The following is a 27,869-nucleotide window of genomic DNA, read 5'->3' on the forward strand; positions in this document are numbered from 1 at the left end:
CAATCTTTGATACTTCTATGTTTTTGGGCCAATTTCAATTGCAAAAATCTTGATGATGGAAGTCAAATTAACTTTTTCACAAAATATAAAAATTGTATCTCATTGAGTTAGTTTTCCAATTCATTGAATCATCTAATTTGGGGCTCTGTAGACTGCAAAATGACCAAATTTGATCAATCCCCTATTTCAGCTTTTGATAGCAAATGTGCCCAACTGTATTTTGACTTTTTGACCAGGAAAACTCATGAACTAAATTTTGATGCCTTCATAATAATATAGATCTTTGTCTTATCTTCAAACAACTCAAGAATCACCTCAATCCAACACTTGTAGCTCAAGATATAGCGGAAATACCAAAAGGTGTCAAAGCTGTCAAACTTCTTATCTTTTATACTTGATTGCAATTTGCACTTTGAACATTTTGTGCTTCATATTCACTTTTAACCTCTTTGAATCATCAACAATCATCCAAATATCTTCTCAATTCATTTCATTTGATGATTAAATTGTTAAACCTATAAAAACATGAAGTTTTTATCATTTGAACACATAGAAATTCAATTTTTCACACTTATACCACAAAATGCATAATTCACTAGAAACCTAGTTAATTAACTATAAAAATGACTAAAATACATCAAATCTAAATAATAAAACACACTTAAAATACTTAAAATGCATACTTATCAATTTCCCCCATACTTGAATTATTATTTGTTCTTAAACAATAAGAAATCCAACTAACAATGATCCAAAACTTCGACATTAAACGTATGTACACAATTCAAATTCAATTCTCAAAACAAATTAATAATCATATGCAATCATTCATTAAAACTCAAGTACTCATAATACCAAGTAGAGAAGAGCCAATTACACCATAATTTTAACTAGTTCAACTTAATTTCTCATCTCCACTCAACTTCACAAGCAAATGAATCATATAGTCAATAAATAGCTTCCTCCATGATTATCTTTTCAAAATAGGGATTTATTCATAGAACAATCGAATACTTAATTAAGTTGTAAAAGTGCCTTTTGATGTGAGAATTTACATTTTTAGATAAAGATCCCCGATTACTCAATACTTTACATTCTCGAGTTGCTATGCATACTCTTAATTCAAATACCATTTTTCACGAAAGTTGACATTTGTAGATGAAAATTCTCGATTACTAAGTACAAGAACCATTTATTCACATTTTTATTTTTTTTTCTTTTTCTTCTTTTTTTTTAAAGTAAAGATAATAAATAAACATTCCCTCAACTTTACAAATTTGAGTAAAGAGAAGAAATTTCATCAATTATTAAAAATTCAGGTATAATTTTCTCTACTTTACAAAATATATTTTTTTTTAAATAACAAAAATTATAATCATATAATATCCATTTCCAAGTTAAATAAGAAATAAAATTTTCAAGTCACATATGTTTATCTCAAAAGTGTGATAATTGGAATTACTAATGGTATGAAACTCATCGCCTTTTAGGATGATTTTGAAAAATTTTATCAAATTTTGGGACAAATTGGAAATTTTGGACAAAATTTCGACAGAGTTGTTAGGCCCGAAGACAACCTAAGAGGGGGTGAATTAGATTTATTAAAAAGCTAATCAAGTTATGAGCACTTTTTGCTCAATATGAAATTTATCCTCTTTTCTAAGTGATCACACAATAAATTAATCAATGAATGAACAATATCACTTGAGAGAAGTTGAAGAAATAAGCAAGTTAAGGATCACAACATAACAATAAGTAAATGAGAAAAAATGAATTGCAAACCAATTGACTACCAAACTCCTCTTGAACTTGAAGATCAATTCAAACATGCTTCTTCAAGTTGATGAAATACAATCAATCTTGTGTACAAAGGAAGGATCACTTCCTCCTTACCCCAAGCCCCACTCGGTCAAGTTAGAAAGTTTTACTATCTCTCAGGACAACCCTCACAGAACTATACTATTGAAGTATTCACTCACAAATGAAAAGTTTACAACGAATTTCATACCACCAAAACTATAAATCTTTCTTGGAGAATGTTTTATCACTAAAACTATTCTATATCTTTTGTATCTTTAGTTTGCAAAAGTTGTTTGCAGTTTCTAACCATGCACTATTTATATAAGACCAAGAAAGTACTTCATTAATACTTCCAACGGATAGAAAGTAGCTGAAGAGTCAACTAACTGTTGGGAGTATCGAATGTTCGGTACTTCCGATACTTACGTCTAATAGTAGATAGAGAGTTTGAAGGATTCTATCAATTGTATCGGACGTTTGGTGATGGAGTTCTTTGTGCATCCGAAGTTCAGCATTAATTATCGGGCGTCCGGTGTTGACTTCATGAGCGTCTGATTACTTTGAACAACCTGTATCTCCTTTCAATTGCTCTTGTTCTTATAATCAAATTTCTTTAGAACTAAAAAGATTTCTTATTGAAAAAAGATTAGTAATATGCAATTATTTTGTAAACATCAAAAGACAGGCAAAACAATGGATAATAATAGAAAAACAAGTACCAATCGCATCCAAAACCTTTAAGTACTAATCTCATAACATCTTCCCCTTACACATATCAAAATAACTCCCCCTTACATATTGCATCTCTCAGCAAAATCGAAAACAACAAAATAACTCTCCAATAACTCTCCCTTATATATTGCATCCCTTACTCAGTCAAAGCATATCAGATCAACATATATCAGATCAACATTCAAAGAATATCAAATCAATATTAGATCATCATTATTCTCTCATTTTTTGTCATCATAAAAATCCAGTACTATCCAAAAATAGAAATAGCAGAAAATTCAGTAATATCAACTAAAATCCACTGATCAACCAAGAACAGAAAAAGAACTCCAAAATCCATTAATATCAACTAAAAGAATATTATGAACAAAAATTTGATCATTCTTACCAACATTTCCTACTCCAATTGTTTTACCTTTCATGTCATTTTCAAATGTCACTATACCACTAGACTTTGGCTTAAGTTTGATGAATTATGATGGATCACCGGTCATGTGTTTTGAACATTCACTGTCTATGAACCATTTTGATTCCTTAATGATATTCACCAGATTCACTTACTCAAGAGTTCAAGAACTAATATTTGGTACCCTTTAATTTTTGGGTTCTTGAGAATTAGTATCATATTTAACTATCCACATGTATTTCATGCATCTTCTCATGTTCTTCCTCACATAGCAATTATTTTTCATGTGACCTTTTTGACAATAAAAATTACACATAACCAATGAGTTATTTGCATAAACAGGTTTAATAAATCTTACTTGTCTTCTCTTATAAACCACAAAATTATTTGCACCAATTTTGAACTTGTAGATCAATTCAAACAAACCTTTTCAAATTGATGAAATACAACCAATCCTGTGTACAAAGAAAGGCTCATTTCCTTCTTGCCCCAAGGTTCACTCAGTCAAGTTAGAAAATTTTACTATCCCTCAGAATAACCCTCACAAAACTCTACTATTGAAATATTCATTCGCAAATGAAAAGTTTACAATGAACGTCACACCACCAAAACTACAAATCTTCTTTGGAGAGTGTTTTCTCACTAAAACTATTCTATATCTTTTGTATTTTTAGTGTACAAAAGTTACTTGAACTTTCTGACCATGTACTATTTATATAAGACCAAGAAAGTGCTTCATTAATGCTTCCAACGGATAAAACGTAGCTGAACAGTTAAGTTGTCGTTGGGAGTATCGGACGTCCGGTACAGCTGATGCTTGCATCCGACAGCAGACAGGTTAGGAGTATCGGACGTCCGATACAGTTGATGCTTGCGTCCGATAGTAGACAGTGAGTTAGCCGAAATTTTTTAATTCTTTCGGACGTCTGGTGATGGAGTTCTTCATGCGTCCAAAGTGCTGCATTGTTTATCGGACGTCCGATATTGTCTTCGCAAGGTCCGACAGCTTTCAACTTCCTTTATCTCTTTCAAATGCTCTTGTTCTTTGAATCAGATTTGCTTCATAGTTGAAAGTATTTCTTGAAAAGATATTAGTATCATTCATTGTTTTGTAAACATCAAAAGTTAGGAACCAATGTCAACATTCTCCCCCTTTTTGATGATGACAAAATAATGGATGGAAGAAAGAAAAAGATTGAGCATATGAGTATAAACTCCCTCTCACTCAGTGCATAAAAAATTTTTAAGTACCAAACTTATAATGTCATTATAACTCTCCTTTTCACATAGCATCCATTTCTCTCCCTTTTTGTCATCATAAGATGAGAGTAAAATTCAGTAACCATAATCCATAATGTAGTTGGCATAACAGATAATCTAAAATACCAATAAAAAACAGAGAAATGATACCAGAATTCAGCAATCACCAACATACCAACGTCAATCATCAGCCAGAAACAGAAAATTAATACCAAAAGAAGTACCAAACAGAGAAATATCAACCAAAATACATTAGCAATTCAACTAAAAACCATCAATGTTAACCAAGATCTATTAGTACAGAGCACTTGAAACATCAAAAGAGAAAATACAAAAGATGCATCCTAATATGAAGTGCAAATGACTCTAGAGTGCCTAAAATGTAATCACAAAATTTTAGAAAGTCACAACATTTAAATTCTGAACAATTGACACTTCTAATTTTAACAATATTCAAACTACGCAGATTTTGAACTTTTATAAATAGGAAAATGAAATTTTTGAAAGTATCATTTTTGTGAGCAAGAAAAATCACCCAAGTGTATCTAGAATAATCATCAATAATGACTAAACAATATCTCTTACCACTCAAACTAGTAATTTGTGTAGGACCAAACAAATCAAGATTTAAAAGCTCCAATGGTTATGAGGTAGAAATACGTCATTTCCAAATGTCACTATGCCACTAGACTTTGGTTTGAGTTTGATGAATTGTGATGCATCACCAGTCATGTGTTTTGAATATTCATTGTCTATGAACCATTTTGATTTCTTAACAATGTTCACCAGATTCACTTACTCAAGAGTTCAAAAACTAATATATGGTACCCATTAATTTTTGGACTCTTAAAAATTAGCATCAAGTCTAACTATCCACATGCATTTCATGTCTTTTCTCACATTCTTCCTCACATAGCAATTGCTTTTCATGTGACCTTTTTGACAATAAAAATTACACATAACCAACGAATTATTTGCAAAAACAGATTTAATAAATCTTATTTGTTTTCTCTTATAAATAGCAAAATCATTTGCACCAAAATTTATTTTCTTCTCATAAGTGCCAAGATGATGCTTTGTTCCATTTCCTTGAAAGTAGTTTTATTTTTTATATTGGAGAAACTCATTTAAATTATCTATTTTTCTTTTCGGATTACCTTCTTTTTCTTTGAACATTTCACAAATCTTTGTTTTTCTATCAACCTTATTTTGTAAATCAATCTTATTCTTTTTCAAGAAAATATTTTTAGTTTTTAGTTTCTTGTTTTTTTGAAAAAGACGTGTATTATCCTAAAGAAGAAAGTCAATTTTATATTTTAATTTCTTGTTTCTAGCATAAAATTCTTTTAAAATATCATGCAGTTGTTCAATGAAAAATTCAATATCATCATCAGTTTCATCATCACTTTCAAATTGAGAGTTAGAAGTTGTTACCTCATTATCTCCAGTAGTCATAAAAGCCAATTGAGCAGATTCTTCTTCCTTTTCAATTTCACTATCGGAGTTGCACTATTCCATGTGAATTGGAAGTTGTTGAATCTTAATTTTCTTCCTTCTTTTTTTTATCATTGGACACTCACTCATGTAGTGTCCAAGTTGGCCTCATTCATAGCATTTGTAACCTTGTTTTTTGTTGGCTTCTGGCTTTCCATTGTTTCTTGCATTGTTAAATTTATTAGGATTCGGATTGCTAGATCCTTCTTTTCTGAATCTCCTTTTGTTGAGAATTCTCTTGAAACTTTTTGTAATGAGAGTTAGATCATTGTTATCCACATCTATATCTTTTTCATCCAAGGAAGCCGAGTCATCTTCGTCTTGAGATACTTTTAGAGCAATACTCCTTCTTACCTTTGCATCTTCTTCTTCTGGTACTTTAGTTTTAAGTTTCAACTCATAAGAGATTAGAGAATGAATAAGACATTCAATAAGCATAGAATTCAAATCTATAGCCTTTTCAATAGCAATCACCTTACTCTCCCAATCCTCGGACAAAGCATTCAAGATTTTTCTATTTTTCTCTCCTAAGGAGTATTCCTTTTCTAGCACGTCTAAATCTTTAATAAGGTCATTGAATTTACAATACATTTTTTCAATATTTTCATGAGATTCCATTTTAAACGACTTATACTTAGTAACCAAGATAGATTTTTTTTTGTTTTCTAACATTTTTACTACCTTCATGAATTTCTCTCAATTTATCCCAAATTTTCTTAACTGACTTACAGCTTTTGGCCCTAATAGATTTATTTGAGTGTAAAGTACTATATAACACATTCATAACCTTTGCATTTAAGGTGATGTGAGTTCTATCATCACCAGTCAATTCATTTCTGATTTTTGGTCTTGATCTATGAGTAACTTCATCTATAATAGAGGCATCATATGGACCTTCATTAACAATAAACCACAATTCAATATCAATCGATTGTAAAAAGATAATCATTCTTTCTTTTCAACTCACATAATTTTATATATTAAACATTGGAGGTCTAATCACAGATTGTTCTTCAAAAAATATGACATTGTTGGTTGTCATCTTTACTCCTAAACCATTTGAACTTAATCTCTAGAAAACCAAATTCTAATACCAATTATAAGGATCGAAAATAAGTTAAGAGGGGGTGAATTAGGTTGATTATAAAGCTATTCAAGTTATGCGCACTTTTTGCTCAATATGAAATTTACTCTCTTTTCCAAATGATCACACAATAAATCAATCAATGAATGAACAAAATCACTTGAGAGAAGTAGAAAATATAAACAATTTAAAGATCACAAGATAACAATAAATAAATAAGAAGGAAAGAATTGCAAACCAATTGACTATCAAACTCCTTTTGAACTTGTAGATCAATTCAAACAAATTTTTTCAAATTGATGAAATACAATCAATTTGTGTACAAAGAAATGTTCACTTCCTCCTTGCCTCAAGTTCCACTCGGTCAAATTAGAAAATTTTACTATCCCTTAGGACAACCCTCACAGAACTATACTATGAAATATTTACTCACAAATGAAAAACGTATAATGAATTTCACACCACCAAAACTACAAATCTTCTTTGGACAGTGTTTTTTCACTAAAACTACTCTATATCTTTTGTACCTTTAGTGTGCAAAAGTTACTTGAAGTTTCTGACCATACACTATTTATATAAGACCAAAAAAGTATGTTAGACCCAAAACAACCAATGCAAAGATCATAAACGAAACAATAAGTAAATAAAAAGGAAAGGATTGCAAACCAATTAACTACCCAACTCCTCTTGAGCTTGTAGGTTAATTGAAACAAGCTACTTCAAGTTGATGAATTACAATCACTCTTGTGTACAAAGGAAGGTTCACCTCCTCCTTGCCCCAAGCAGCACTCGGTCAAGCCAGGACGTTTTACTATCCCTCAGGACAACCCTCACAGAGCTACACTCATGAAAGATTCACTCACAAATGAAAAGCTTACAATGAACCTCACACCACTAAGACTACAAATATTCTTTTTGGAGTATTTTCTCACTAAAATCTCTCTAGATCTTTTGTATCTTCAGTGTGCCAAAGTTGTTTAAAGTATCTGACCAATCACTATTTATATAGGACCAAGAAAGAGCCTCATTAAAGCTTCCAACGGATAGAAAGTAGCTGAACAGTCAACTAGCCGTTGGCAGTGTCGGACGTCCGATAGCTCTGTTTTATGCGTCCGACAGCAGGCAGAGAGTTTAAGACTTTTTCTTCAATTCCTTAGGACGTCCGATAGGCTGGTTTTCTGCGTCCGAAGATACTCAATGGTTGTCGGACGTCCGATGCAGTCTTTTTGAGCGTCCGACAGCTTCAGCATACTTTGTCTTCTTCCAATTGCACTTGTTCATGGAATCAAATAATTTCATAACTGAAAATATATCTTGAAGAAATATTAGTATCATCCATTTGTTTTGTAAACATCAAAAGATAGGGATCAAAATCAACAAAGTACTTCATTAATACTTCAAATCAATAGAAAGTAGCTGAATAGTCAACTAGCCGTTGGGAGTATCGAACGTCCGGTACAGCTGATGCTTGAGTTCGACAGCAGATAGGTTGGAAGTATCGGACGTCTGATACAGCTAATGCTTGCGCCTGACAGCAGACAGTGAGTTTGTGACGCCCCCACTTCTCCCAAGGGTGAACCCAAAGGTATCTGCGGGACGCCTGCCCAACTCTCGCCAGGACTCAAGACAATTCAAATTGAACTTAACGATACTTACCAAATACTACAAGTCAAATTAAAGAAAAGTCGCTTCCTTAACTAAATATTCAAATCTTACATCATGTTCACAAAAGATACATCAAGTCCCAAAATACAACCATTAAAAGTCGACTAAACATTTACAACCCAGATTCCAATCAAAAGTATAATCTAGTCGGCTTTTCCAAAATCTTCCAATCCAACCTGTTAAGGAAAACAAACTAATGGGATGAGCAATACTCAGTGAGGCCAAGAAACACACATGCAAACACATAATCCAAGTAGTCACAAATTACATAGTAAGTAAAGCCATAAAGTTTGAATAATTCACATTTCGAATAGGAAAAATAAACAGAAACAATTCAAGGATACTGTAGCTCTCAGGAGCTAAATTCCACGTAGTCGAGTCGAAGTCTTGATCACATCTCACGTTGACACTCCGTCAACCACATAAGTATCAAATCCGTAGATGCACCACTTTTCTTCGAATCCCGTCACCATTACACCCCCTTACCGGGCCCGCCCATCAAATTTTTTTGATAATACTCGAGTATATCATGGCAATACTGCACGAGTAATGCCGAACAAGATCTCTCCAATAGATCATGCTCTACAAATATCTCATGGTTTGCTAAACTTATCGACCAAACCCATGCTGGCTCGATTCGCAAAGTTAACCAACGAGTTTGGGCGTCCCCCGAATACGAATACGAATACGAATACGAATACGGATATAAGTCGATGAGCAACGCTCAAATCGACAATTCCAAATAGGAATCACAAATACGGATCACGTATACGAATCACAAATACAAATCACATCCACATTACCATGTACAAGTCGGATACGAATTCACATAGGAAAATTCGAATATAATTTCATTTGAAAGAGAACGAATGCGATAAAGTATACCCTCGTCTCAAAATTTCAAATTTACATAACGGATAAGAAACAGATAACCACTTAACAACAAGTTCATGCACTTGACACTCACCAATCGAAATAAGGGAGTAAGTGCGTAAACGAGCCTTTAGGTGTTCCCCTCGAGATCCTCTTGAAAGTCTCCTTGAGCACCTGAGTAAATAGTAATTGTCTATTACACACTATCGCTTAAAACCCCTAATTATCGAGGAAGATTGCACACTTGTACAATCTAAGAAAATTTCACAAAAATGAGTCTTGATTACTCGTAAATCGAGGCTAAAAAAATGGGGTTTTAAAACACAAGAGAAATCTGATTTTCATCTTTGAAATCAAGTGTAAAACGGTTTAGCAATATCGAAGGAAAATAGAGAGTTCGCAACTCTCAATTTCCTTTAAGTTCGGAAATTTCATATTTGTCACCCATACTTTGGAAAATCGTGTCTCATTCTCTACAAGTCCAAAATTGGAAAAATTTATACCGTTGGAAATCTCTTAGAAAGTACTAAAAGTTCTTAGAATACACGTTTCCATGAATCTAAGTGGAAAGTACTCAAAAATGAGCTTGAATTCACTGTTCCAGAATGTTCAGGATTGAGCTGGGGTTGGTTTTTCGCTAACTTTGGAAATTTGGCAGAATTCACTCATTGCAAACTAGCCCTTGAAATTTATAACTCAATTAGAGGTGCAAGTAAAGTTTAGGGCAGAACAAGCGGATTGAGAATTGGAGTTTCGAGCACCGAGATACGGCAGCTCGAAGTTGGAAAAATTCAAGTTTGGTGAACAATTTCCAGATTTGAGTTTCCAAAAATTGGAACCTTAGCTAAGTGTCAAAACGAACTTGGATTGGTATAAAATTTTGCAGTATGTTACTCCTATATGAAAGGTACCGCTCTATGAAATTTCAGGGAAAAATACCTTCGGAAAGGTAGTTAATTAATCATCCAAAGTTCAGGAAAATTTCTAAAGCAACCTGTCTTTGACTTCATTTCCCAATTCAAATCGTTTAACCAAGAAAACTATCCAACCATGGTTCATTTGTGAAATAAAGGTCTAAGATACATCCATGATACCTTTGGTAAGTGTTTAGCATCAAAAACTTCAATTAATAAGATCACTCCCAGGTTTTGTCCCAAACCAGTCCAAGTATTTCGGTTTTTCCAAAACAGGGCAGTCCTCTTGTTTTGGTCACAACTCAGTCAATTTAACTCCGAATGGGGCATGGTTTATGTCGTTGAAAAATACATTCATAGGGCTATAATATTACAGAAGAAATTATTCCAAAATTTGGCACTCAACTAGTTCAAAATCGGGCATCAATTTGCTGCCTTATCACTTCATTCCAGTTGAACAGAGCAACAGGACAGCTATCTTAAAACGTTTGGTTCGGCTCACTCACAAAGAATCAGAACGTGCATTTTATCTCAAATTAAAGCCTGGAATGTCTAGTTTCCAACGCCACCAACGGTACATGATTTTGACATCCGAGGACGGAGTTATGGCCGAAACACCACCGCTGGTCAAAGCCATACGTGAACAGTTTCCAGATTTGCTAGTTTCACAAAAAAAATTCATCTGCCCAACCAAACCTCATTATTTTTCAATGAAATTTTTCACACATCTAATACGTCATATAAATATCAGATTCAATCCATTATATCATTAAAAATTGGCCTTAAAATGGCCGAACAAGGCAGGGGTAAAATCGGAAACTTTTACTTCTTGCACCCAATGAAATTTCTATCAATTACACACCATTAATCCATCATTTTAACCACTAAACCAACAATATATTCACCATCAATCATCAAATCAGCAACAACCCAAGAGTGGGAGTTCATAGAGCCCACCATCAAAATTTTCCAACAATACAAGCTACCCATGTGAAGATTCAAGCTCATATGTGTAATTTAACCTCCATAGGACAAGTTTAGAGTGTTGGATCATTACCTACTTTGGTGGTTGTTCAAGTCAGAATTTTTGGCCCTTTGAAGCCTGAAGAAAACCGTGGAAATGAAGCTCTTCTCCTTGCCTAAGTGAATCTCCAAGTGGTTTGTAAGTTGGATGCAAATTTTGAGATGAAATGGAGGAAGATTGGTGCAAGAATGAAGAAGCTTTTCTTCCTTTCTTTCCTTTGCTGTTTGGTCGGCTGTTTTGGTGTGAAAATGGGAGTTCTAGCCGTGCACTTAAGGTGAGAAAAGAAGGGTTTTCATCTGGTGTGATGGGTCCACTAAAAGCTTAAGAATGTGTGGACAAAATTGCTCCAAAAGTCAACTAAGGATAGTGCGCGAACGCGCGCGTTTCGTGCTCGTTTCCTCTCGGGTTTGTTTCACTTGTGCACTAAACCTCTAATGCACTTCCATTCATACTATTATTATTCATTTTTAATAGTCTAAAATAATGGTCTTAAGTCCCTTAATTGATCGCGCGCGTAAAACGCGTATTTCCAATTTTGCGCGATAACGCTTAACTTTCAAAAAAATTCTTATAACGATTGTATTACTAACTAATACTTGAGCACTTAAACATAAAAATACCTAATTTGAGACTAATGTACATGTCTCTAATTTTTCCAAACTTATTGTATCCTCGATTCAATTATTTATTCCAATCGCATATTCACTATTTTTACTTAACGAGTCTTCAGAAATTAAATTTTGAAACAAGTCACTTTAAAAATATAACTAAGCCATAGATCTTTTTAATTAGGTCTAAAAAGGTTAGAAAATAATATTTGGGGCAATTGGCCAAATAAATAATTAAATGAGCTAGAATTTGGAGTTTAAAATAGGTAAATTTTTGTGAGTCTTTACATGAGTCGAGTATTAATTCCTTAATGAACCTTTCTTGATCTACCATTGATCATTGTTAACTCTCTAATATCAATACACTCTCGATTCAAATATAGTCTCGAAAAACATGCACTCATTGTTCCAAACTAAACGAGTTTTCGAAAAGTGAATTTTTCTAACAAAACGCTTTAAAAAATATAAATGAGGCGTCGTTCCATATAAATGGATTTTAAATGATCGAAATAAATAATTTGGAGAAAAATGAGTAAATAAATATTTAAACAAACTACCAATATTCGATAAAATAAAAAAATTTCGAGTCCTCACAGAGTTAGCTGGAATTTTTTAATTCTTTCGGACGTCTGGTGATGCAGCTCTTCATGCGTCCGAAGTACTGCATTATTTATCGGACGTCCGATGTTGTCTTCGCCAGCATCTGATTGTCGCGCCCCATTTTTCGCGATGGAAAAGAAAGTAAATAAGAAGGTGTTTATAAAAAGATGTGATTTATTAATAATAGATAAAAAAAAGGACCTAGAATGGGACTTAAAAAGAATGCGACAATTTGGGTCCAAAATTTAGTCTAAAAGGGTTTTTAAGAAAAAATAGGAGTCGCCACTTGGTATGGGATTTTGGTGTACCAAGTCACCCAAAAAATATTTTTTACAAAAATAAAATAAAACCCTTTTCGACAACTCCAGGTCTTTGAAAACAGAGAAAATGAGTTCGGGAGTCACGGTTGAAGAAAGGGAAGGCAAAGGTTCAATTAATTCAAAGCTAAGGCACCCTTTCAACCTAGTCTAAGCTAGTTGCGAGGTTTTAGCCAAAATTTTCCTAATCTAACCCTTGATTTTATCATATTTGGATGTTTCTTACATAGATGCAAACCTAAATTTATAAAATATCGAAAAGATCAAAATGTTCATTCAAGGGTTTAATTGAACCAATCACATTAATTGCGAAGGCCAAAATAATTCCTTGAAGGTGTCACGAGTATGCAAATGATGAAATTAAAAGAAAAGAAAAGAAAATTAAATTATATACATAAGGTATAAGTGAGCAAAGAAAAATGAATGCAAGCATAACGGGTATGGGGGACAAAAATTCGTGACATGATTTTCTTATGTAGGGATTAATGGAGTATTTAAACTAAAAAGTTATAATCACCCCATTTCCCATATTTAAAGAATAATTCTCCTAATATGAACAGGCAAATGAACTAATTTAAATGAAATGCAATTCTAAATGACATGATTAACACATATAGAGGATATGGGGTAATGTAATAGGGAATATTATACAATATGAGAAAAATCCTAAAGATAAAAAAATATGCATGAAAATGTAATGAATATCACACAAAATGAATCTAGCGCAAGTCGGCCTAGAGGGTCTAGCATTGGACTAACCCATTTCTAAAAATCCTTACTAGCATTGGACTAGCAAGTAAATAGAGGAAAAAGTCACAACTAGCGTTGGACTAGTGTGATGACGTCATGCATTAACAATTCATAGTGAAACAAATAAAACATAAATTAAAACAAATAAACACATAAGAGCACGTAACACATAACACGTAGACATAATATCTAGATGCCAGAATCCTAAGAAAAGCGGATAAAACACATAACACATAAGCCACATAAACACGCAACCTATCTATTACATCGGGGAGTGCCTAACTACAAACTAGAAGGAAAAAATATAATAAAACAAATCTAATTATCCTATCTATTACATTTTTGAGGTATTTAAATACCTCTTGAATCATTATAAAAATAAACTAAACAAATATAATATAAGAAAATTTAAATGAACATTTAAATGCAATAAATAAAACATATAAAAATATATAAACACATAGGAACACATAGGAGCACATAAGAGCACATAATTGACATTGAAATAATAAAAATAGGGGTACCTCCCGTTTGAAGTGGTGACTAAATGGAGTCAAATTGTCCTATTTATACTCACAATGAACAAAAGAATCATGGCACCACTTTAATTGAAAATAATAATAATAATGTTAAAACACTAAATTCACGTTAACATGTCAAACGCAAAGAAATTTAAGAACATCTAAAAATTGCAAGTTAAATATATTCAAAAGCGACATAATTAGCTATTAAATAAAAGAAACAATCACAATAAAAAGAGTCAAAATTCATTAGGGACTGAATTGCAAAAATTGAAAAACTTTTGGGGACAAAAATTATATTTTTTCAAAGTTCAGGGGTCAAAATTAAATGAAAGATAAATTTTAGGGACCAAAGTGAAATTACTATAAGGACCTATATGAAATAAAATTAAAATATTCTGGGCCACAATGAAACTACTCCAAAAAATAGGGGCTAAAGTGCAAGTTCGTTTCTGATTTGGGCAAGAAAAGGGCATCGGGCCTCCCTTTTTATTTTACTTGGGCCGAACATACCTAAGCCCAACTGAAAACCCAAGCCAAAACACACAGGCCAGCCCGTCTTTTATCACTCAAACCCAGCCAAAAACACATGGGCTCTAACCTCCCAGCCCAACCGAAACCCAAAAGAAACATAAACCAAAGCCCAACCCCAAAACCTAACAAAACTAGCTCTTGGCCCAACCGAAAAAATAAACATTAGCCCAATCCCCTTTTTTCTTTCTTTTCTTTTCTTTTTCTTCTTTTTCTTTTCCTTCTTCTTCTACCCTTCCGGTTCTTCTTTTCCTTGGCTGGCCGGCTGAAGCTCCTCGCCACCGCCAACCATGGCTGACATGGCGGCTGCCGGCGCCGCCACCGCCGGTCGCCGGCCATTTTTCCGATCACAAAATTTCACCAAAATACACCCCCTCACTCGATTTTTCGCGTAGGTTCCATTTCCGGAGTTAGTTTTTACAAAAGATGATCTGAAAGTGGCCAAAAAGTCAAAATACAGTCCAGTTTTTATTTTTTAAAACACCCAAATCTTTCACCAAAAATCATAAAAAATATATTACAATACTCCTTATAACCTCTACAATACAACTATGATTTTAACTAACCAGAAAACAATAATAAAAGACTACATTAAGGCAAAACAGTCCCTAAAATCTTTTTGGCATTTTTTCAAACAATTAATATGCATTCACAGACATCATTTCCTTTTCCTTCATCTAGTTCATGCCATTTCCCAATTTTCAGCAATGCAACAACAACAATACGAGGCAGCCAGCAGAAATGAAAGAAAACTAAACAATGAAGCATTGATTTAATGTGCTAGACAAAAACTAAAAAAAATACCTCAATGTAGGTGTGTGTGAGGTTGAGATGGAACCGAGAGGAGTTGGGGACGATTTTTTTTCTCTGTTCTGTTTGTTTCCTCCGCCCAAGTCCGAGAGAGGGAGAGTGAGGGGTCAGGCTGCAAAATTCCGAGAGCTTCCCTTCCTCTTCTCTCGTGCGTTTCTTTTTTTTCTGCCTCTGCCCAGTGAGTCCAGAGGGATTGGAGTGCTTTTTTTCCTTTTTGTGGCTTGTCTTTTTGGTCTCCTGAAACTAGAGAGGGCCGAGGGATGTATTTTTGGGGGAGGAAGAGTGGAGAATTTTTTTTCTTTGTGGCCTGTCTGATTTTTTCCAGAGAGAGCCGAGTGAGGAAAAATGGGTCGCCAAATTAGCTTTTTGTGCGTGTTTTTTCCTCTGCAAATGTTGAGTGTTGGCAGAGCAAAAACTCATGGCTAAGAGGGAGTCAAATGGGTTTGGTTTCCTTCAAAATGATGGCTTCTGCCAAATGAAAAGAAAAGCCCCTGGGAGTTGAGTGTAGAATGGGTTAATAGGGGTTTTGGTAGAGAAAATGATGAAAATGTGTAAGTTTAGTAATAATTTGATTTTGATTTGATTTTTGATTTTTTTTGAATTTTTTTTGAATTTTTTTTGCTTTTAACTTTTCTCCCTTTTTTTTTTGTTTGTTTTTGTTTTGTTGTTGTTTTTTTTCTTCTTTTCTAAAATAAACCTGCAAAAATGAGAAAAATTACACATTAATAATAATAATAATAGATAACTTATTAAATAGATAAAAATTTAGGAAAACATTAAAAATTGACAAAAATTTGGTGTCTACAGCTTGCCCCTCTTTGTCTAGAGTTTCAAAGAAACTCAAGACAAAGACGTAGACACCAAATTGTTTACCTGTCTCTTCTAGCTGTACCTGAGCCAAAATAAACAAGCCAACACTTGGCTGAAATTATTGGACAAAATGATGCGATAATATTGCAAAACATGTGACCGAACTCATGTAGAGTTGCCTACGTATCCCACCATGGGAATCAGGTCAAACGTAGTTCGAATTACAAGTAAACCACAATGAAACAAGTGCATTGACCAACTGTGATTTTTGCAAAGTCGAAAAAGTCTGAGTTATCAGAACTTCTAAACATGAAATACAAAATGAATGAGACAACACAATTATTAATCAAAACAGTCAAGAAACATAACTTCTCATAACTAGAAAAAGATGCGCGGAGGGACGCGATTACGCTCCAACAAAAAATTAAATGTGATTGCTTAGAATGGGGGTAAAAGGGTGCGCGGCGGACGCTGAGACCTCACCAACAAGATATTAAATTTGAGTTTTTTGATTTTTTTTTTTTTTTTTTTTTTGAAAAAAGATGCGTGGAGGGACGCGGTTAGGCTCCAAGAAGGGGTGGTAGAAGGGTGCGCGGTGGACGCTGAGACTCACCAACAGAAATTTAAATTGATCTTTTAGAAAAAGATGCGCGGAGGGACGCGATTACGCTCCAACAGGAAATTAAATGTCAAGAAGGGGAGGTAGAAGGGTGCGCGGTGGACGCTGAGACTCACCAACAGAAACTTAAATTGTCAAGAAGGGGGATAGAAGGGTGCGCGGTGGACGCTGAGACTCACCAACAAGATATTAAATTTGATCTTTTAGAAAAAAAAATACGCGGAGGGACGCGATTACGCTCCAACAGGAAATTAAATGTCAAGAAGGGGAGGTAGAAGGGTGCGCGGTGGACGCTGAGACTCACCAACAAGATATTAAATTTGATCTTTTAGAAAAAAAAAATACGCGGAGGGACGCGATTACGCTCCAACAGGAAATTAAATGTCAAGAAGGGGAGGTAGAAGGGTGCGCGGTGGACGCTGAGACTCACCAACAGAAATTTAAATTGTCAAGAATGGTAGGTAGAAGGGTGCGCGGTGGACGCTGAGACTCACCAACAGAAAATTAAATTGATGCGCGGAGGGACGCGATTACGCTCCAACAGGAATTTAAATTGTCAAGAATGGGAGGTAGAAGGGTGCGCGGTGAACGCTGAGACTCACCAACAGAAAATTAAATTGACGCGCGGAGGGACGCGATTACGCTCTAACAGGAATTTAAATTGTCAAGAATGGGAGATAGAAGGGTGCGTGGTGGACGCTGAGACTCACCAACAGAAATTTAAATATGATCTTCTGATTTGATTTTTTTTTTTTTTTTTTTTTAACAGATTGGTGGGATTGACCCGAGCCCAATTAAACACTGAAAGAAATTAAAATGCAAGTTCAATACCATCAAACTGAAAGATTAAAATGCATGTTGCTCAAGTAGTAATAAACCAAGAAAACTTACTTGGCGGACTTGCAACTCTTTTGATTTTTCAAACTTTAAAAGGAAGGGAATAATGATGATTTTTTTTTTTTTTCGGAAATGTATAGCAACACTTGGAGCTCAGTCCTTTTACCGTTTGCCTCAGTGTGAATCATGTTTAATTAAGCCAGTATTGTGTCACATAATTTCCTGCAAAAAAGGAAGAAACGAAACAGTGGTAATGAAGATACTGCCGCCACCATGTGATCCATTCGCCTTGAGAACCATGTAAACATGAGTTTCAGTATCGCCAAATCGCTCCCTTAGGTTCGGTCGGTAATCCCCTTCAAAATCCTTGCAACTGTTGAATGTCAACTGACAGTACTTTATTATCACAGGACTTTCGATTTCATGACTTCCGTGGGATAAATTATAAGGGATTGTCTTTTGAATAAGACCCAAAGAATGAGAAACATTAAACAATTAATTAAAAATAAAAAAAAATATTATGCAATAATGCTAATGTAAAATAAGTAATGATACAGAATAAATAAATTGCAAATAGAATAGTAAAACAAAATTGTTGAATTTTTGAATACAGACCCAAGGATCAAAATTTGGATTCGTATTTAGAGGATGGCCTTTGATGAGGAAAAATGTTCCATCTGACCCTTTCGTAGTCATCCATTTTGGAATTCATTGTCGGCAAAAGAACAACAGTATAAACGAGACCCAAATCAACATAGTCACCAGCTTTCAGACCTCAACATCTTCTTCTCTGCCGCTGATTCTCTTGTACTCCAAAACCCTACCTCAGCGCCCTTTCGGGTTTTCACTAAGGTTACCCCCACCCTTTTCATTTTCAATTTTTTTTCTTTTTTTCTTTTTTTTTTGTTTTTGTTTTGTTTTGTTTTTTTTTTTTTTTTTTTTTTTAGAGAAGGTGCCCTTTCAGGTTTTCACCCAGAGACATAGACAAGACAAGTTTAATCCCAACTGTATCATTGCAGTCATACTCTGATAATGAGTAGCATCAGTGAGACAATCTTCTCTGACATGTTTCAGAAAAGTTTGTATTTACATCATTTGCTAGTTGAAAAATTTTTTTTTTTTTTCAAAGTACTGCAAAAGACGAAATTCGGCAATTTTGGTTCTTGTGATTAGGATCGGATAGAGTAGCAAAGGAAAGGTTAAGGCTTGAAAGGCTTGACAGCGGATCATATGATGGGTTTGCAATCATTTGAGATAGTATTCTTTCAAAACTTACCCCGATCTAGGGTGAGAAAGAGATAAAATTTGTCCCAGTTTAATTCTGACAGAATCTCTATTTTCTCTCTCTTTTTTTTATTTTTTATTTATTTTTTTTCTCTCTTTTTTTAAGAAACGAATTGCCCCAGTATGGGGTTAGTGATCTTAAGGGACAACCAAGCGAAAAGGAAAATGGTTATGAAAAGTCAAAAGGAAAGAAGAAAAATTAGGGGTAGAATATCGAAATGGAAAAATGAGAGGAAGTATGCCTGAAATCCGTCTCTTGCAGTGTTTTTTTTTTTTTTTTTTTTTCTTCAAATGAAAAACTTTTTGCACATGTCTGCATTGATTGGTTGGGGAAAAACTTGACCGTCCATTTCCATAAGAATAAGCGCTCCTCCGGATAGCACTTTTTTAATAATGAATGGTCCTTGCCAATTGGGAGCAAACTTCCCTTTAGCCTCATCTTGCATTGGAAGAATCCGTTTCAAAACCTTATCTCCAACTTCAAATAAGCGGGGCTTGACTTTTTTGTTGTAAGCCCGAGCCATTCGTCGCTGATAACATTGTCCATGACACACGGCATTCAACCTCTTTTCATCAATCAGAGACAACTGCTCCTGACGTTCTCTGACCCATTCAGCTTCTTTTATCTGAGCTTCCATCAGAATGCGCAAGGAAGGAATTTCAACTTCTGCAGGCAGGACTGCTTCCATTCCATACATAAGAGAGTAAGGAGTTGCACCAGTAGAAGTTCTGATGGTAGTTCTGTATGCCATTAGTGCATAAGGCAGCTTCTCATGCCAATCCCGGTGTGCTTCAGTCATCTTACGGATAATCTTTTTCAAATTTTTATTTGCGGCTTCAACGGCTCCATTCATCTGAGGCCTATAAATAGCAGAATTTCGATGTCTGATCTTGAACTGTTCACATAATCCATCCACCATATCATTGTTGAGGTTTTTGGCATTATCAGTGATCAGCGTCTCTGGTACCCCAAAACGACAGATGATATTATTTCTCAAGAAATCCGACACCACTTTCTTAGTCACGTGCTTATAGGACGCGGCCTCAACCCACTTGGTGAAATATTCAATTGCCACTAAAATGAATCGATGCCCATTTGAAGCAGGAGGATCAATAGTTCCGATTACATCCATTCCCCAGATCGAACATGGCCATGCAGCAGTCATACTATGCAATTCTGTAGGAGGAGCACGTATAACATCACCATGCATTTGACACTTAACACACTTTCTAACAAAATCTACACAGTCATGCTCCATGGTAAGCCAAAAATATCCTGTTCTCATGATCTTCTTAGCCAGTAGATGCCCATTCATGTGTGGCCCACAAACCCCACTATGCACTTCTTTCATCATATAATCGGCTTCCTCTTCATTGATGCATCTCAAAAGGCCCAAATCAGATGTTTTCTTATACAGCACTTCTCCATTCAAGAAAAATCTTGCTGACATCCTGCGTAAGAAACTTTTTGCAACAGAATCAGTATCAGGAGGGTAAGATCCCGTTTTCATGAATTCCTTAATATCCTTGTACCAGGAGCGACTATCAGTGACCCTTTCTGTAACCAGACAATGCGCTGGCCTATTCTGAAGTTGGATCTGTATAGGTTCAATCACCAGCTCATCTGGATGTTGGATCATCGAAGACAGAGTAGCTAAAGCATCAGCAAAGGCGTTACGAGTGCGGGGAATATGTCTGAGTTCCAAATTCCTGAATTTGCTGGCCAAACTAAGCAAGTTACAATGATACAACATAATTTTTGAATCCCGAGTTACCCACTGTTTAAGCGTCTGGTGCACAAGTAAATCAGAATCACTGAATGCTATCAGATCCTTGATCTCCATGTCCAATGCCATTTTCAATCCAAAAATACAAGCTTCATACTCAGCCATGTTGTTAGTACACGGAAACTGTAATTTGGCAGTAGCAGGATAATGTTTCCCTTCAGGCGACACTAAAACTGCTCCAATTCCAGCTCCAAAAGAGTTTGACGCACCGTCGAAAAATAACCTCCATCCAAGATGCTGCTCACTCATGTTCTCAACTGCTCCAACGAACAGAATTTCTTCATCAGGAAAGTAGGTATGCAATGGCTGGTAATCATCATCTCTTGGATTTTCCGCCAAATGATCTGCTATAACTTGACCCTTGACTGCCTTTTACGTTGTGAAGACAATATCGAATTCGGAAAGGATCATTTGCCACTTAGCCATACGTCCCGTGGGCATCGACTTTTCCAACAGGTATTTCAGAGGATCGGAACGGGAAATCAGGTAAGTGGTATAACCGAGCAAATAATGTCTCAGCTTCTGAGCTGCCCATGCTAAAGCACAACAACTTCTCTCAAGGAAAGAATAGTTAGCCTCATATGCTGTAAATTTCTTGCTCAGATAGTAGATGGCTTGCTCCTTTCTCCCAGATTCATCATGTTGTCCCAGAACGCATCCAACAGCCTCATCAAGAATAGACAAATACATAATCAGAGGTCTCCCTGGCTGAGGTGGCACTAAGACCGGAGGATTTAACAAGTAATTTTTGATCTTATCAAAAGCTTGCTGACAATCTTCATTCCAATCCATCGGCGCATTCTTTTTCAACAGTTTGAACAGAGGCTCACAGGTAGAGGTTAACTGTGCAATGAATCGGCCAATGAAATTGATCTTTCCAAGAAAACTCTTCACATCTTTTTGACTTTTTGGAATGGGCATATCTCGAATTGCTTCTATTTTCGCAGGGTCTATCTCTATACCCTTTTTGCTGACAATAAAACCCAATAACTTACCCGCCGGAGCTCCAAAAGCACATTTTGCAGGGTTCAACTTCAAATTATACTTCCTCAATCTTTCAAACAGCTTCTTTAAATCAACCAAATGGTCCTCAACCTTCTTGGATTTAATTATGATATCATCCACATAAACCTCCATCTCTTTGTGGATCATGTCATGGAACATGGTAGTCATTGTCCTCTGATAAGTGGCTCCAGCATTCTTCAACCCGAAAGGCATCACTCGATAACAAAAGGTTCCCCATGGGGTGATAAAAGAGGTTTTTTCTCTGTCCTCTTCTGCCATTAAGATTTGATGATACCCAGCAAAACAATCACCAAAAGATTCAATTTCGTGTCCAGCAGTGTTGTCCAAAAGAATATGAATATTTGGCAAAGGAAAATCATCTTTCGGACTGGCCTTATTCAGATCTCTGTAATCAACGCATACTCGCACCTCCCCAGATTTCTTAGGCACTGGCACAGGATTCGATAGCCAGATGGGATAATGAGACACCATGATTATCTTAGCATTGAGCTGTTTCACGATTTGCTCCTTTATTTTGAGACTCATTTATGGTTTGAATTTACGTGGCTTCTGCTTTACAGGTAAAAAATTTGGATCGGTTGGCAACCTGTGAACCACTATGTCTGTAGAGATTCCTGGCATATCATCGTATGACCATGCGAACACATCTTGAAAAAGCATTAAGAATTCAATCATTTCCTCCTTTTGTTTCCTATTCAAATGAATGCTGACTTTAACTTCTTTAACCTCCGTCTTCGTGCCAATATTGATGATTTCTGTTTCTTCTAAGTTGGGTTTGGGTTTCTCTTCATACTGTTTTAAATCCCTTGAAATAGACTCAAATTCTTCCTCAATATCGCTCTCGCTTTGAATTTCAGATTGCATGATTTCAAGTTCATGAGAGATATCGAGGTTGCAGCCATCGAATTCCAAAATGGTGACATCCAAAGGGTCAAAAGATTTTATTTGTGGCCATCTGAAAATAGAATAGAACATAAGTAATAAACAAATAGCAAATACTGGAGAAGCCTTTCATTTCATTAAATTCAAAAAGCATCGTGACTTCACAAAAAGATAAATATACAGACATGATTGCTATTTAAAGACATATTTAACCCAAACCTTTATTTTCGTTTCAGCAATTTTCTTGAACAAAGCAAGTTATATTAACTGAAACAAGAATAAAGGTTTAAAAGATGAAAGCAATTTCTTTTAACAAAAGATCCAGACTACTGTCCTATCTGGATGTGATCTAGACAAAAGACAATCCCCTTAAATTTACCGAAATTCCCTTCGAGAGGGAAGATAATCAGCAGTCCAATTCTGAATAGCTCCTTTGGTAATTGGCAAAAATTCTGCATTCTCCGATGGCTCCTCCTCACAAGTAGCCCCGACAAATAGCTGAGACAGGTCCACTTCAATCTCCTCCACAGGATTCTTCGTTTCAGGCATAATCACCTCCGATGGACGAGGAAAAATGTGATATAGCGGAGGGATATATAAGGCAGTTTGCTTGCCCTTCTTTTCGGCTTGTTTCCGAGCTTGCATTTCCTTTCTATCCTTAGCAGTTGGATGAAATCCCAGTCCAAATGTATCCTTCTGCGTCGGGATCTCTATTGGCTCCAAAATTCCTTGCAATTCCCTCCCAAGACCTTTTCCTATTTCGTATCCGCCTCGGATCATCTCCCTAGCCATCATAATACTGGCCTCTGGCAAATCTGATTGAGTGAACGACTTATCCCTAGATGCCCATCCTACAGAGACTATGTCAGCAACATGATGAGATGAAATTGGAGTCCCTTTTCTGTCTTCACCTTTGAATTTTGCATCAATGATCATGGTACAGTCATCCTCAGCAAATACAGTAATGAGTTGATCATTCGTAATAAACCTCAACATTTGATGCAGAGAAGATGGCACTGAATTGGAAGCATGTATCCAAGGTCTTCCAAGTAAAATGTTGTAAACACTGGAGAAATCCATGACTTGGCAAGTAACTTGGAATTGAGCAGGGCCTATCTCCAATACGAGATCTGCTTCACCCATAGATTCCCTCCTTGAACCATCAAATCCTCGAACCACAGTTGCAGATGGACGGAGTTTAATATCAAGAAATCCAAGCTTGGTGAGAGTGTTCCATGGACAGATATTCAACGCTGACCCATTATCCACTAAAACCATCGGCAACAGCTTTCCATTGCAACGGACCGATATATACAAAGCTCTGTTATGCCCGATCCCTTCTGCAGTCAGATCATCATCGGAGAAGGTAATATGATTAGCGGCAAGTACATTCCCCACAATGTTAGAAAATTTATCCACCGGAATATCTTTAAGGACTTGAGCTTCGTTCAGAATTTTGAGCAATGCTTCTCTGTGCAGCTCGGAAGTCAAGAGAAGATTCAAAAAAGAAATCTGAGCAGGCATCCTATCCAACTGCTCCACTATTTTGTACTCGCTTCTTTTCAGCATTTTCAGAAAATCTACAGCTTCATTTTCAGACACACGAGGCTTGGGTGTTGGAGATTTAACTTTGGCCCTGGATTGAACATCAATATCGGAGTTTCCCACAATTTTTCCAGATCTAGTAATAGTAGATATATCTTCCTTCAAACAATCTTTACCCCCAATTAACAGACTGGGCTCCTCGTAGTTCCATGGTACCTCTTGCAAGTTATTGACAGGCATTTGCTCTGGAAATTCGAGAATGGCAGGCTCTGATATATCCCATTCAAAAGAAGGAAGATCCAAAATAAAAGGAACCTCAGAATTGTCAACCTCGGAAGGCCCTCCTTCTACCATAAACGGCTCATCTTTCTCAAACACAAAAGATTTTAATTTTTTCTCAGCACTATCCTTAGTTATGGACTCTTTAACAAACAGTAGTTTCCTCATCTCCGCATGGTCAGTCTCCATCACGCCAACTACTTCAGTTTCATCTACAATGTACTGACTGGGGTCGACAAAATCTTCATCAGCAATGATAACCCCCACAGTGCTCCCATGCTCAGGAAGAGGATTCTTACTAACATTTGGTCCCTGCTCTCCCTTTCTTCTGAGAAGGATGTCTCCAGAGTCAATCATGTCCTGAATTTTATGTTTTAAAGCCCAACAATTGCCAGTGGTATGACCTGGACTTCCAGAATGATAAGCACAGATTACATGCGGATCATAACCGGCAGGAGGACCTCTAGGATAGATTTTGGGAGGAACAGTGCCAATTTTTCCAGCTGCTTTTAATTGCTCATACAACTGATCAATAGGTCGGCCCAAGTTGGTGAAGGTTCGAAATTGCCTCTGAGTTTGAATTCCACTGGTTTGCAAAGGATTTTGAGAAGGGTTATTGTTTTGCAGGGTTGGTCTGGAATGGTAAATGGGACGAGAGTGATTTTGAAAAACAGGTTGTGGAGTTGGAGGTAAGGGCGAGGTATTCAAATGATTTGGTCGAGAATGATGGAATTGGGTAGTGGTGTGGTAGACTGGTTGAGGATTGGTGTAATACGGGTAAGGAAAATAATAGGTGGGATGGTTTTTGGGTCTGAAAGACGGGCCCTGATCCCATATAAAAGCAGTTTCTCCTTCTTTCTTCTTGAATGGGGGTTTTTTCCCATTGTTGCTTTGATTTTGTAGAGCATCTAATTGCAACTTTAATGCAGACACATTAACAATCTTTCCTGCTTTGACAAATTCATCATACTCCTCCAATTTGTTAATGATAGCAGCAAATGGACTTCCAGTCATGCGAAAGATCTCTTCAAAATAGGGTGGATCGTGAGCCTTGATGAAAGTACGAACAATCTCCTCCTCAGTCATAGGAGGCTCCACTTTGGCAGCTAACTTTCTCCACCGTTTTGCGTAGGTCTTGTGATCTTCCGACGGCTTTCTTTTCGTACCCTCCAGTGTGGTTCGTGTTGGTGCCAACTCACAGTTAAATTCATACTGCTTCACAAAAGCAGTTGATAGATCCAACCAGGTTTTGACCTCTTCAGACTTCAAATTTGAATACCAATCTAGAGCATCTCCCTCCAAACTTTCCGGAAATAGACGCATAGGCAAACTCTCATCATCCACAGGTTTACCTAACTTGTTGGCAAACATTTTGAGGTGCGTCTTAGGATTTCCAGTTCCATCATACTTGCTGAATTTAGGGGTTTTGAATCCCAACGGTAGCTGAATATCTGGGAAAAGACATAATTCATCATAGTCCAAACCACCATGCCTGCTCAACCCTTGATTCTTTCTCATAAAATCATCGAATCGGTCCAACCTTCTTAACAAATCTTTATCAATGGGTGTAGGTTGTTCTTCCATCGCCGCCTTCCCTTGAGATCCAGTATCCAGTACAAAAGGCTCTGCAGTATGGTGGTGGGGTCCCTGAGGGTTGGGGGGAATGTTCAGATTGGTTTGTGGATGGGTTTGAGGGATTTGACTACTGGTTGGGTTCACCAATACATAATTCGGATGCATATAGGAAAAGTCTGAATTTAGTCGGGTGAAGGTATTTTCAAGTGGGTTAGCGCAAGGAGGAAAGAAAGGTGTTTGGGTATTGGATGTGTGGGGTGGTTGATAGTCTTGTGCAGGTGGGTGATTATCAATAGGTTCTTGGTCGTTTGGGACCCCACCACTATTGTTGCTAGCGACCAGCTGATCAATTACACGCCTTTGTGCGGCCATTTCAGCACTTAACTCATTGAACTTGCCAAGTACCTCATTTAACTGAGCTCCCAATGCTGTGAAGTCTGGTGATGTAACCATAGCAGATCTTTCCGAAGCTTCAGGCGCTGAACTCATGTTTACAGACTGTCTCAAGGCTCTACTTCGGGATCTGGTGATGATGGGGCTTCTTTGGATAGCAATTGTGAAAAATACCTGATAGGGGGGAAAAGAAACTCATTTAGGGTTGGATTTTCTGTCAAATTGCTGTAATTTATTCAAGAAAAAAGAAAAAAAGAAAGGAAAAAAAACATGAGTTAGTAGATATTTAAATAATTCGGATGCATGTCCTATGGGGAGCCCTTTTTGTGCCAAGGGTCGGCCTAACATGATGCAATACCTTCGGGGTAAAATTCCAATTTCAAACCTGTAAGTGAATGTAGAAATTCAAGTAGAAATTCTCATTAACCACTGACAAGTTCAGTCATTTTGTACAGCTTCATTGATGGTTCGACTGACCATTTTTACAAAATCCTCATGCCTTGCTAAACTAGTACGTTGAGACTCCCTAGAACTTCCTATACTAAGCTTCCGAATTCCTTCTCGAATTTTGTCAAATGCATCCAGGGCTCTCTCCAACTTTTCAGTTTTTCTTGTCTCCCACTTTAATTGTGCTCGGGCGTCTTCCAGGGCATGGTCGGCCACTATAAGTTGTAATTGATAATCCTCGAGCTCTTTCTTTAGCTTGTCTATCTGTTCTTCAGGGCTAGCGGAAGCAGACTGTGCTTTCTCTCTTGCTTGTTCGACTGTCAGTTTGATCCACTCATTATATTCTGAAATGATCTTAGGTTCCAATTTGTTGACTTGATCCAAGTGCAAGTTCTCTAAACTAAGAAGATTTCCCCAAGCTTCCAATACCATGCTCCGACTTTCAGCAACTGTGTTGAGTCTGATATTTTCAATCTCTTGTATCATCGGAATTCTTTGCGGATACCCGAATTGCCTCATGACTCGTTGCGGAACATATGCGACCAATCCATTGGTGCCTGCTAGGGGGATAAAACTGTGTTGGGTAGTCGTGAAAGCCGGATCCCTAACTTTCGTCCAATCCAAAACCCATTGTATTTTCTCAGGTGCCAGGTTATCGAACTCTTGAATAAACTGAGTCGGAGATGCAATTCGATAATACTTTTTGACCCTTTCTCGGTGTGATTCGATCCAATTCTCTGCGGGGAGACAAGATCCCAAAGGATTGAGCGTTCTCTTCGCTAGATGCTCCATTGCCCACATTTGGAGTATCAAATTTGACCCATAAAAGAAACCTCTCTTCTTTTGACATTCAGTAGCGGCCGTGAAGATGTCGGCAATGATTACAGGCACCAAGGTAGGGGTCATTCCATTAATCCCTGAAAATAGGCTCTGAACCATGTTGATAGTGAAAAATGTGATCTTTCCATGCTTTTGCGGGAACAACAACAAATTGAT

The 27,869-nt window shown here is 36.4% G+C and overlaps 1 pseudogene; it reads right to left on the reverse strand.

The window, feature by feature from the left end:
* Positions 1-19,226: 19,226 nt before the first annotated feature.
* LOC140010654 (uncharacterized) lies at positions 19,227-26,522 on the reverse strand (annotated as a pseudogene).
* Positions 26,523-27,869: the final 1,347 nt, after the last annotated feature.

Source organism: Coffea arabica, chromosome 7c, assembly GCF_036785885.1.
Source record: "Coffea arabica cultivar ET-39 chromosome 7c, Coffea Arabica ET-39 HiFi, whole genome shotgun sequence".
In the NCBI taxonomy this organism is placed as follows: Eukaryota; Viridiplantae; Streptophyta; class Magnoliopsida; order Gentianales; family Rubiaceae; genus Coffea; species Coffea arabica.